The following is a 12,831-nucleotide window of genomic DNA, read 5'->3' on the forward strand; positions in this document are numbered from 1 at the left end:
CTGGGCTCCGCAAGCAATTTCCTCCCTTGTGGGTTCCTAACAAACATGTTTTAATTTATTTCTATTCGACGCGTGCTATATGCCCCGCCCATCCCTCCATTCCATAAGGCGACAAACAAAAATGTTTAATCTCCTCCGCCATTGCGTCTCTCCTAGATCATGATAGTCGCCTCCACTTTGATCCCTGTTATTTCAAGATAATTCGCATCGACTGAGTGAGATTTCGGGTTCTCACGGCGAGAAGTGTGAAGATGGAGGCAGCAAGTACCACAGAAAAAAAACAAAGCGGGATCACTTTGGCTGATGGTCAAACAAGACTGATTTTTTCGGAGGGAGGGGGGGAACTGGATTTGAAAGAAGGACTTTCTTTACACAGAGTTGGAGGGAGAGAAGGCCACTGAAGGCTATTATGTTTCAGAAATAAATGTTTTTTCTAGAAAGTGTGAACCTAGAAACGTATTATTGAATTCACGTACGAGAATCCTCCATGAGAAGCTGGTGGTGGCTCAGCTGGTTTAGACGCTATCTGCAATTTATTTGATAGAAGATTCCCTCTGGGGGATTATTCTCAGCCACGTTAAAACAGACTCTGATTCTTTAAATATACATAATGTATGGAAACAGTTTTTAAGCTTTTTATAATTTAAAATAATTACAGATTGAACGATGGATTTTGCAAAGTCGTGTCAGAATTAACATTTTTAAGCTTTCCACATCATTGAATAGTCATTTCAGATAATAAGAAAGTTGGCAAAAGCTCTGAATGCAGTGACGTAACAGAAAGGGTTTGGAAGTTTCTTTATAATGATCATTCACCATGTAACATAAGAACCACAAAATTATTTAAACATTTTTGATACCTTTCATTGCTTTGAACGAGAGTTTCACCATATATCAGCTGTAAATGCGGTACTTTCAGGTTAACTAAAATATTTCTGCCAGTCTGGTTTTTAAACATGACTTATTTATAAGGAAGTAAATTTTATCTTGTATTTGCAGCCACCTTCAGAGAATGCAACTCTATCTTCATCCTCTTGGGTCTTGGATAACACTCGCTAATTTAAGAAATTCTTATTCTAACAGACAAATATAAACCCAAGGTAACTAGTAATTAATTAACCCAAAGATTCTCTCGCCGGAACGAGACTCCTAGACTTCACGCACGCAGAGATTAAACACGCGCCAAGCTAGCGAAACAGACTTCTACAAGATGGACATCATCGCTGGACCCTGCATCTGCAAGCAGAGATCCGTTCGCTCGGCCTAGCTTGCAAGGACAGTTCTAAACCGGTGACTTGAAGACAACAGCGATTGGGGCTTACCATTCCTTACTTACTTGGTATTAATTACCAACGATTACAAGTGTTTCATTTCGCTAGGGTTGGGAGGAACACCAGTGGGGGATTAGCACACACTGCACCCCTTCGCCATTCAGGACGCTTAATGGACAACGCCTGCTTATCCCAGGGGATAAAGAGGCATCCAGAGTTGGGGAAGGAACGCTCGGCCACGAAACAAAAATGCCTATCAGGATGCAGAATATCGACAGTTCAGGGAACAAGTACTCGAAGGTATCACCACCTTGTCCAATGACCCTTAGGGCTATGCCGGCCGGAGCTTCGGCTCATGGTAGGGTCACCCCAGCCAGACAGGTCTAAGGCAAGAATGTCAAACTCGCTGCCCAGCCAATATAACGGAATGTAATAAAGGTTTTAATAAAAATTTCGTAACTTAATTTTTACAATAACCTGTTATACATAATTATTAATAACGAACTACAACGTTCGCCAATGACTGATTACTATAATCGTGTTGCATCCATTTCCCCCCACTAATACTAGCAGCCGATTATATACCTACTACCACGTGCCAGTGCCGCGTCATTAGTCTTGTACTGACTTGTTTGTTTGGTGCGTAACAGGAAATATTTTGCTTTCGTAGAACAAGAAAAATAGGTTTATTTACGTTACGCTTATTAATTTGTGCAGTTATTCAGTGTCTGGTAAGTTAATGTTCTAGAAAAAATATTAATTTTTATTAAAATGATCTATTATTTTATGTCAACGATATTTCAGCCCTTTGTATTCAGCACGTCTCTATCGAAATAAACGAAATATTGCTGACGAACATCGAAATTTCCAAAAAAAGTAGGAATTGGAGTATTTTTGCTGTGATGTAAAAAATAAAATAATCTGCTTGATATGTGCACCAAAGTTATACAACATTAATCGTCACTATGAACAACATAAATCAAAATATGATAATTACGAGGGATTAATGAGACAAGAGATGTAGAACATCAAAAAACATTCACTCCAATATAAAAATGAATCTGGAAGTGAACATCACCAAAATGTTGCATATCAGAAATTGTAATTAAGTTTTAAGTTTATAATTTTAACTTTTACACCTGAAGATGGTTTATATAGAAACCGAAACATGTTGTAAAAAGATGTTCCAATTGTAATCGATTGTTCGATGAGGAACATAAAATGATATTTTAATTATCTTAATTGTAAATTTATATATGAATTGTGATTAGACGGACAAAAACCGAATAATTGAGACAAGAAAAGTTCAAAGAGCCCAAGTTGGGACTGAAAAAACAACAGAAAGTGAAGCTACGTCTTGTCGGAGTCGACAGCTAAACACTCGAAACCTTTTACTGAAGGTGATTTCATCAAGGAATGTCTAATTAAAGCTGCAGAAATTGTTTGTCCTGGAAATGTGAAGGATTTTCAAGCAACCTCGTCTCGAAATACAGTTGCGGAAAGAGTTACTGATTAAGTATTCAGATCAAAGCAAAATCATCTAGTTTCGAAGCTTTTTACATTGCCTGTGACGAGTGTAGGGACATTGGCGGCGTAGCTCAATTAGCTGTTCCTTCGTGCTTGCGACACGGATTTCAACATTTTTGACGAATTATTGGAACTAGTACCGATGCATCATAACACTAGTACAGGACAAGATAGTGAAACCTCTATCCATCGTTCCCGGAACTATCGTTTTCCCGGATGCATCGTCCATTTTGTTCGGTCCCGAATACATCCCATATAAAATAATGTTACATTTTCCCGCTTCTATCGTTTTATCGCATCGATCGTTCAAAAATCTCAGTCCCGGCCCACAATTTTCCCGCAATGATCGTTTCTGAGAAATTAAAATGCTGGGTTTAGAGATAAATTAATACCGAAAGACGCATAATGTTTTTGGAATACACAGTAGCGGTAACCTGTTATGTCGCCCAACCAGCACATTCTTTTGGAATGAGGGTCAGCGGTGCAGGGGTGATAGTTGGAGTGAATGGCGGTGCCCATTGTCAGAAATTTTACGATTTTAATTTGGGTGCACTCATATTTCATTTCAGCGATGCCAGATGGCATGTGCAGTGTGAATTTCTTCACAAATGCTTTTATTACAAGTACAAAGGAAAGGCTGGCGGCACTTTTCATTCTTCTGGTTCATATCGTGTCTTCTACAGCTACGTTTCGTCGTGTTCGGCAGTAATAGTATTTCCATTCTTACTGTTATTGTTCCAGTCTATACTTTTGTTGTTGTTCCCGTAAATATTTTGTTATTCCTCTTACTCCTGTTAATTATTTTGTTATTATTCCTGTACCATGTCTCGCCCACTAAAGCAAGTCAGAACTCTTCAAGAAAGATTAAAAATCATAGAAGAAGTGGAGAAGAATCCATTTGAAAAAAGAATCGACATTGCTAAACGCCTTGGATTAGCACCATCTACTTTAAATTCAATAGTTGCAAAGAAGAAAGAAATCCGAAAACAAACTGACAAGTGCGGTAATTCATGCAAAAAAAGGAAATCCGGAAGAAAATCAACTTTCAGTGAGCTAGAAAGTGTCCTCTTCACTTGGTACCAGCAATCGCGGGCCTCAGGAATTCCTGTTGATGGCAACATCTTGCGGGAAAAAGCCAAGACGATAGCCGCAAGACTGAATATTGAAAATTTTGCAGCGTCGAATGGCTGGATTAGTAGGTTTAAAGAACGACATGGTATGGTCTACAAGAAGTTAGCCGGCGAAAGTGCTGCTGTGGATGTGGAAGTAACGGAGCTGTGGCTCGAGAGACTGCCAACACTGCTGGAGGGATATGAGCCGCGGGACATTTATAATGCGGATGAGACCGGACTTTTCTACAACGCCCTCCCGGATAGGACTCTGGCATTGAAAGGTGAATCTTGCCACGGGGGAATACGTGCAAAACACCGAATTACTGTTCTTCTGTGTGTTAACAGTGACGGTAGTGACACACGGGTTCCGATTGTAGTTGGAAAATCACGAAAACCGCGTTGTTTCAAAAACATGAAAAAACTTCCGGTGAAATATCACGCCAACAAAAAGGCTTGGATGACAACAGACATCTTTACGGCGTTTTTAAGTTCTCTGGATGCCTCCATGGGCGCACAAGGCAGAAAGATTTTGCTGTTTGTTGATAATTGTGCCGCTCATCCGAAGGACACGACATTTCTACGAAATGTGAAAGTCGTGCAGTATCCAGCAAATTGCACGAGCGTCTTGCAACCGCTTGATTTGGGCATCATAAAATCTTTCAAGCAGTTGTATAGAAAGCGCCTTGTGCAAACAGCTGTATGTGCAATGGATGCTGGGAAGGATGTCAACATGAAAATTGACGTGCTACAAGCAATTCATTTCACAGTGGCAGCTTGGCGGCATGTCTCCCAACCAACTGTTCTGAATTGTTTTCACAAAGGTGGCTACGGGTGTGAACTTCGCACAGAAGCAGACTCTAACGTCAGTGTGGATGAGCATGATGGCTTTCACGAAGACTGGAATAGATTTGGCGCCGTGAAAGACGTGGTTAAATTTGGTGACTACGCGGCAGTAGACAGCGAGCTTGCTACATGCGGAGTCGACACGATTGATGAGTTGTGTGACGATCGCGAAGGGGTGGGAGCGGTGAGGAAGACGACGAATGCGAGCCCGAAGCTGTGCCGAGTTTTGCCGAAGCACACGCTGCATTGGCAAAAGTGAAGTCGTTCTTTTATGCCCATAATATTAGCGAACGTGACGAGGAAAACATTTTGAACGCGGAAAGGGCTCTGTTTGGTCTAAAACGTAAAGTTTCGACAAACCAGTTGTCCATTAAAGACTTTTTTGGTAAAAAGAAGTAACTTTGAAAGAGAAACATTGTTTTTTTTTAAAAAATTTAATGCTTTCCCGCATCTATCGTTTTCCCGCATCTATCGTTTTTATTTCCCACCCCCGCCGAAAACGATGCATCGAGGTTTCACTGTATTTAATTGTGTTTTTGAACTTATGCAAAAATACAATCTACCTCTGTCAAAATTAACTTCTGTAGCTACAGATGGAGCTCCTTCGATAACCGGAAAAAACAATGGTTTCGTGGCATTACTGCAAAAAGAACAAAGTGAAATTTATGACAGATTCAAGACACATCAAGAAGTATTATGCGCGAAGGTAATAAACATGGAAAATGAGTTGACATCTATCAAAAAAATCATCAATTTCATAAGATCTCGAAGCTTAAATCAGCGACAGTTCTCTGCTTTAAGTGAATTAGACAGCGAATATTCCGGTTTGTCCTGCTCCAAGGTTCTTAAACAATTCTGGGACTTGAAAGAAGAAATATGTCAGTTCTTAATAACTAAAAATCATGACACAAGCCAGTTTTTTGACACAGTATGGTTGCAAGATTTATCCTTCATGATTGATATAACAAAACACTTACATGATTTAAATTTAAAACTGCAACGAAAAGATCAAATCATTACGAACATGTGTGACCAAGTTAAAGCATTCAAATGTAAGCTAGTTCTTTGGCAAAAGCAGTTGAAAAATGAAGATTTAACGCACTTTCCGACTTGCAACATGAACAAATCGAGTTTAGGTGAAACTCGCATCATATCAAAAATACGCAAAAATTTTAAGCCTTAGAACTGAATTTAAAACAAGGTTTGCAGATTTTAAATTTTTGGAAGACAAGTTTTCTTTCTTTTTTTTACTCCAATTTTTTCAATAAATATAGAATCAGTACCTAATCAAATGCAAATGGAGGTAATTGAGATCCAGTGCAATTCAGATTTGAAGGCAAAATTAAGTGAAGTTGGCGTACCTGGGTTTTACAAATATTTACCTGCCAGGTTTGAAAATACTCGAAAATTCGCATATGAAATTATTTCCATGTTTGGAAGTACTTATCGGTGTGAGCAGTTATTTACAATTATGAAAGGAAATAAGTCTCCTGTCAGATCCAGAATTACTGATATTCAACTTGGACCAGTTTTGAAAGTAATCACTGGGAACAAGATTTCCCCCGAAGTAGGAAAGATAGTAGCAGAGAAGAGATGCCAAGTGTCAGGAAGAAAACATTAATGTTATCCTTGTTCTTTTTTTATACTATACTTTTCGAAATAAACCTACGTTTCTATGAAAATTGAAGTTTTTGTTTTTTTGCGGCCCACATAAACTTAAACCTTGTTTATTTGGCCCGTGTTAGCCTTAGAGTTTTACATGCTTGACGTACCCCTATCTCAACATAATTGCTGAAAAGCTACATTCTTACAAGGAGAGGCCTAGCAAAGGGAGATCAAGAGAGCTTGGCAGATGTCGGGTGACGACTGCATTACGACCATCGCCTTACTGCGATGGACCAATTGAATTTGAATATGGCTTATGGGTACGTTCCCGCCCGTGGGAGAACGAATCACATCGCCGCATTAATTCAAATTCAATAACAAGTTACGTAATGCAGGAGTATTTAAAGAGCGACTGTGGTTGCGGCGCTCTCGCAAGTTCACAAGTTCTCAAGATCTCAATCTCTCAAGTCTTCTTACCCTCGGAAGCCGCACAGTTCTTAGCCTCTCAAGTTTTCGATCTGCAGGTCGTGTAGACCGTGCTCCATTTACATAAATTTCTTCATACAACAGCTGATTCAACGCACTACCTACTGTAAACTGTAACTGGTCTCCATTGTCTCAAAGAGACAATAAAGTTGACTACTCCCAGCTCACCAGTGGCGTCTTTTGTTATTCGAGACTGCTCATCCCACGTAAAACATCAACCCTAACACTGCCTTCCCCCACACATTCCCTTGGGATCGGAGTTCCATGCTCACCGACCTAAACCCACGACCACCATCAAATTCTCCTAAAATTCCTTCCGCACTTATAAAAAGATTCGAAGCTGTAAACGAATGAGCGCCTGGTACGTCACTGGGTTTGACCCGTGACTCTGACAAAAACACCGAGGAGACGAGAGTTTGGAAGGACGGTTGCAATATACCAAGCTTGTCTATGAAACTTCTGATGATACACTACATGCTAGGAATATGTGAAATACATAACAAGCAACAAAAGAACCACGCCCAACAACAGCGCCATTCACTGTAACTCCATCAGGGCAATTCAGAGCACAAAATATGAGACGTAATGGATTATACACAGCATTATCATGTTTGCCGACCCCAGGTGGAAAGTTCGTATACGCCCAGGTTCGTAAACCAAACACAATACATGTTTCATAAAAGACTCTACCTAAAAGTCAACAATTACAAAATGAAAAGTTAGAAATCAAGAATGTAAAAAACAAAGTCACACAGTCTCATAAAGACATTAAACTGAACTAGGCTGTAACTTTCCAACTCCTTTCCTGATGACTGGTTATGTGGTTAAGACATGTTGACGACATATTTTGTGATTTGGCAATGTGGATCAGCCAAATTACAGGAACTTCTAAAACACCTCTACACCTCAGACCTCTGGAAGTACGTATTAAAAAACACAAACATTACACGATGCAGGGTCTGCTGGAATAATCAGAATTAGCCTAACATTCATATCAATAAGGGCATCAAATATATTTAGGGAAAATATAAGGAATCGGCCGACGCGTCTATGCCAGCCAATTCAACCAGTCAACCCAGTCTGGATTTCTCTCCCACGTGGATTCCTGTCATCAGCAAGGAATTTCGAAAGTAACAAAGTATTCAATTTAATGTATTTACTATGCTGTATATGCATAGTAGTTTATAGGATATTATTATTGTAGGTAATATAATATTGTTATATCAGGTAGTATGCTAGTTGCTAGTAAGTCTTTTACGTGAACACTGCTGCCAAATTCTGTAACTCGGGCTTTCGTCGATGTTACCCTTGTTCGATAATTGGGTTGTTTTTCAAGGAAACGGTGACACTGTCATCCCACAAATGTACCATTTCAAAATAATTAATAAGCACCAGCCAAAAGTCCGGGAGTGAGGCAAGTGTCAGAGGACAAACTCACAAAAACTTTAGAACATTCTAGAAATTTCTTATCGATACAAAGTACGGAATACACATATTGTACCCGGGCTATGCCCTTGCTGGCCAATATACATATAGAACCTCAATGTGGCTCGTAAACAGAAGATTCTCAGAAAAGAGGCACACAAGAAAAAGTTGCAACGCTTCACCACTGCACAGACCAGCAGAGCCCGTATCCTGCCTACCCATGAACATCAAAGGGGAGGGACAAAAGGCAGAGAACTCGCAAAAACTTTAGAACATTCTAGAAATTTCTTAACAATACACAGTACGGAATACACATATTGTACCCGGGCTATGCCCTTGCTGGCCAATATACATATACAACTCCAATGTGGCTCGTAAACAGAAGATTCTCAGAAAAGGGGCACACAAGAAAAAGTTGCGACGCGTCACCTGTGCGCAGACCAGCAGAGCCCGTACAATGCCTGCCCATGAACATCAAAAGGAAGGTATAAAAGGCAGAGAACGTGTCGCTTCGTCAAAGGTAAGACGTCGTCATATATAGCAACTTTTGATCTGTTACAAGTTTAGTCTTGACGGTACTTCGTTCAGTCACAGTCGGCCCCTGCTAAAGCCTCAACCAACAACCTGTTGTATTTATTACTATTTATTAGTAATAAAGCCTTTGTACGAGTCTACTCTCAGCAGCTCTTATTCCATTCGGCGACGAATAACCAATCACCAAAAATCCGCTCGACCAACGTCATCGAACCCACGTGGTACTTTACACAGTTTTCCCAAGTCTGGTACACAACTAGACTGTTTGTCTTTGTATCTCACGTGGGTGAACCAACAAATTGGTAAAGTCACCATCCATCACAACACTGACAAGTTACCTAGTACACTTTCAGAGGAATAATTTTTTTAAGACGCAAAAAAAAACTCCAGAGAGACAATTAACATCACCTGTGGTTTAATCTGCAAGCCATTTAACCCTTCAGCGTGGAGTGCCGAACATCGCTCGTCATGACGTAGTCATCCCATGGCGTGGAGTGCCGAGCACTGCTCGCATAATGCGCGCTAAGACTTCTCCTTCTTCGTAGCGACTGACCTTGTATTTTATGTATTCTGGATCCAGTAGCCATGTAGAGAAAAATGCTGGCTATCGATTGATATATATCATGACTCTGACAGATCGATTTTATCAGTGTTTTTCGACTTTGAAATATAGATCGATTTTTGAACTCAACTGCATTCAGCCTCTGCTTTGTGGCTCTCTCTAGGGAAGACAAATGGAGTAATATATTTAAGGTTTCGAAGGCTGTGTAGAACACATTCCAACCTTTCTAACGGTATGTGATGTCAACGACCTTAGTCAATGCATTCTCTGTTCTCCCCTTGGTAAGAACAGAATTCTATAGTACATATCTGCCGTCAGTCAGCCGTGAATATGGCTTCGAGTAGCAGGCGTTTTTTGTCTCCTCAAGACATTGCTAGAAGTGTAGACAAACCTCTCACCGATTCCGAAAGTAGCGTGTTCAATTCAGATGATGAATCAAGTGTAATCGATGATTTACCTGTTCGTGAATTTCTTACATGTGACAAATCTGAAAATGAATACAATGACGGTGAACAAAGTGGGAGCAGTTTACCGAGTGTGGCACGTCCTACTGCTTAAGGTAAATTTTGTACCTTTCTATAAAGCATAGTGTGTTGTGAACATTTTGTTCAAAGTTTCACTAAAATTTATCAATTATTAGGGAAGTTGTGCCCATATAAGTAAAATGATGCACTTTCAGCTCAAAATTAAATCCCCATGCAGAAACTCCTCCCACAGCACGGTATAGACTTGGGATTTAAATGCTTCCACGCTGAAGGGTTAAAGGCTGAGGCTTCACAGGTCCTCTGTGAGAACGTCTTCATTCCCTTGCGAACGGCATCAATGATTATGGACCATATTCACAAACCATGAAGAACAGATACTGCTTACCTTTGTCGATCACTTCGGTCACAATCGAGACGATCCCTGTAATACAGCTGGATGCACCTACCGTAGCACACGAAGATGTTCATGTCACGTCGCCCTCTGGTACTCCCAAGTGGCCGAGGCTCTGTCTCATCTTCTGTCGGCCCGTGTTTCAGTAACGTGCAAGCTGTTGAAGATGATGAGAATTAATTCAACCTCAATCCATCTGATGACAAAAGTTTAAGCTCGAGTCACGAGCCACCACGTTAATAAATACAAAAATATGTGGGAGGACTGTGAATTGTGCCTTGATTGCTCAGCAGGCAATAAATCCTTCCAATCTACCCATTGCACAGGACAGAGATGGCAGACGGAATGACCACAGGAAACCTCAAGATGAACAAGCTTGTTACGTGTACTCCAAACAGAAATACACGTAACAGCCTCATGTGTTCTTTGCAACGTTCATTTAGAGATATTAAATCCATATTGTTCAGTAGTTCCCACATTGGCCACCGGACTGAACCACCTGAATTACTACCTTATGATTTTACTCAGCCATCATTTTGTTATCACCACTTGCAGGACACAAGGAAATTCGATTTTGAGGTTGTGCAGAACACAACTGTCTTGTCAAATTCAATCCAAATCCATCCAGTGGTTAAGTTGAACTGGGGGGGGGGGTATTTTGACGGGCAGACACGACCAGCCCAAAATGAGTTTTCACTGTGCACTTCATGCAAAGAACACGTAACTATGACCTGAAATACAATCTGACGCACGACCCATACAACGCCACAGAACAGAGGACTGGACAAGAGAAATAGAATGCATTATCATGACAGGGGAACATGATTTAGATTTTGGAGATGATAAAGGGAAAACATGATTGAGCCAAATTCATAAAGAAATTAAATAGCATGAGAGGTCATTAGAGGGTTGTCCGATTACAACTACTGAATAAAGCCCTTGATAAATAAGGTGGCTGTGGCAAATGCACGCAAAATGAAAGAGAAATATGAGTTACGGTAGTTGGCCAGGAGCGAACGTGACAGACGGCTGCATGTAGGTATCCCGAGGGAGAGCAGATTATTCCCCGAGAACTAGTACGCCCAAGGCCTAGCTTGTATGAGGGAAGAGTTAAACTGGAGAAAGGAGACCCGGACCTTCTGAAGAACAAACAAATCGTGTTGGCAGTCGAGATGAAGGGCATGGCAACCAGGGCTGTGGTGTTGGTACTAAAACCTCCGACTCCTTCATAAAAACTCAATATGCATTAATAAAATGGTAAATGGTACCACCACGTGAATCATCAGGCTACTTTTTAGACTTGTAACTAGGGTTCGGATGTCCACGATGTCATATTTTTATTGGGGCTTCTATTTTCAGTCTAAACTGAAATTAAACACTAACTGGGTTGTCCTAATCACAATTATACCGTTTTTATTTTGCATATAAATGCATATTTTTCATTTTTGTGTTTGGTCATATTTGTACTTAAACGCATATTCTGGTTATATTTTGTGTATAAACTTTTACTTGTAACTACAATTCTCAGACACTTACAGTGAATCCCTATGTGAAATGATGGCATCTGCCAACTTAACAAAGTGAACAATGAACTGTACCTGCCTGTTATGGAGATGTTCTAAAAAGAATTACATGTACTGTGGGTGACAATAAGATCTGGGTTTCGGTTGCTGAAACAACGGATGTCTGCGGCAGATATGTAGGGAATGTCATTATTCGCACGCTCCTTGCTGACCGCCCTGGTGACTTATTCCTTCTTGAAACAATAAACCACTCCCCTATCACTGTACTTTTCGATAACGCCATGAAACATTTGTGATGTCTCAAGTTACAAGACCATATTGTGCGACAATCTAAGAAGATTTTCATTCGAGACCTTGAAAATGCACATCGTTATATATTGTAATGCTGCCAAGAAAGGAGAATGAAGAAATGCATGTAATATTTTGAATTCCGTTCATTTATTTATTTGTAATTAATGAATATGAAATGCATGAAAGGCTTTCTTAAAATTTATCTTATTTTTACAGGATCATGTATACTCAACATCTGATGCTGATCCGAAACGAGGCATTTACAACTTAAAGCGACTGAGATTTTTGATTAAAATTGCTACGAAATCAAGTAATGTAATCGTACATGCATATGTAAATAAATAACATGATTGAAATATAATTTTTTTTTTTAAATTTTGGCGAATATTTTTTCATAACAAATTAGGTCACATTTTGCCTTTTTTGAGTCATATTTCGCTATTTTTGGGGGCATATTTGCATGCATATTTCTCAGTTTTTTAGGTCACGAACATCCAAACCCCACTCACAACCCATATTTAAATATAACTAATGGTTATTGCAGAAATCGGTTGATTTATACACAGTTTGCATTCTTAAGATACTGGAACCAAAGTCATAATGTATTATTCCAAACACCATGTGGGTCAACACGTCATTGAATCTCCCTAAATGTGAGGCCACTGGCTGCTCACACGACAGCGAAAGTGTTCTTAAGATTTTATATCGAGGTCGGAGTCGGTAAAAATATACCAACTCCGATTCCACCTAAAATTGCTTCCGACTCCACAGCCCTG

General features: G+C 40.0%; 1 long non-coding RNA gene across 4 annotated transcripts in view; it reads right to left on the reverse strand.

Annotated features, from left to right (window-relative positions):
• Positions 1–12,831, reverse strand: part of LOC110839465 (uncharacterized) — a 32,835-nt gene that overhangs the window by 16,388 nt on the left and 3,616 nt on the right. For 3 of the 4 annotated variants that reach the window (XR_015535423.1, XR_002546491.2, XR_015535422.1), the window contains exon 3: positions 10,236–10,398. This is a non-coding gene — a long non-coding RNA (uncharacterized LOC110839465). Of the gene's footprint in view, positions 1–10,069; positions 10,399–12,831 lie in introns of those variants that run through there. The other variant, XR_002546490.2, reaches the window with a different exon arrangement.

The sequence above is a fragment of the Zootermopsis nevadensis genome, unplaced genomic scaffold (assembly GCF_977971745.1).
Source record: "Zootermopsis nevadensis isolate Lab colony 2312 unplaced genomic scaffold, Znev_1.0 Znev_ptg000017l, whole genome shotgun sequence".
Taxonomy (NCBI): domain Eukaryota; kingdom Metazoa; phylum Arthropoda; class Insecta; order Blattodea; family Termopsidae; genus Zootermopsis; species Zootermopsis nevadensis.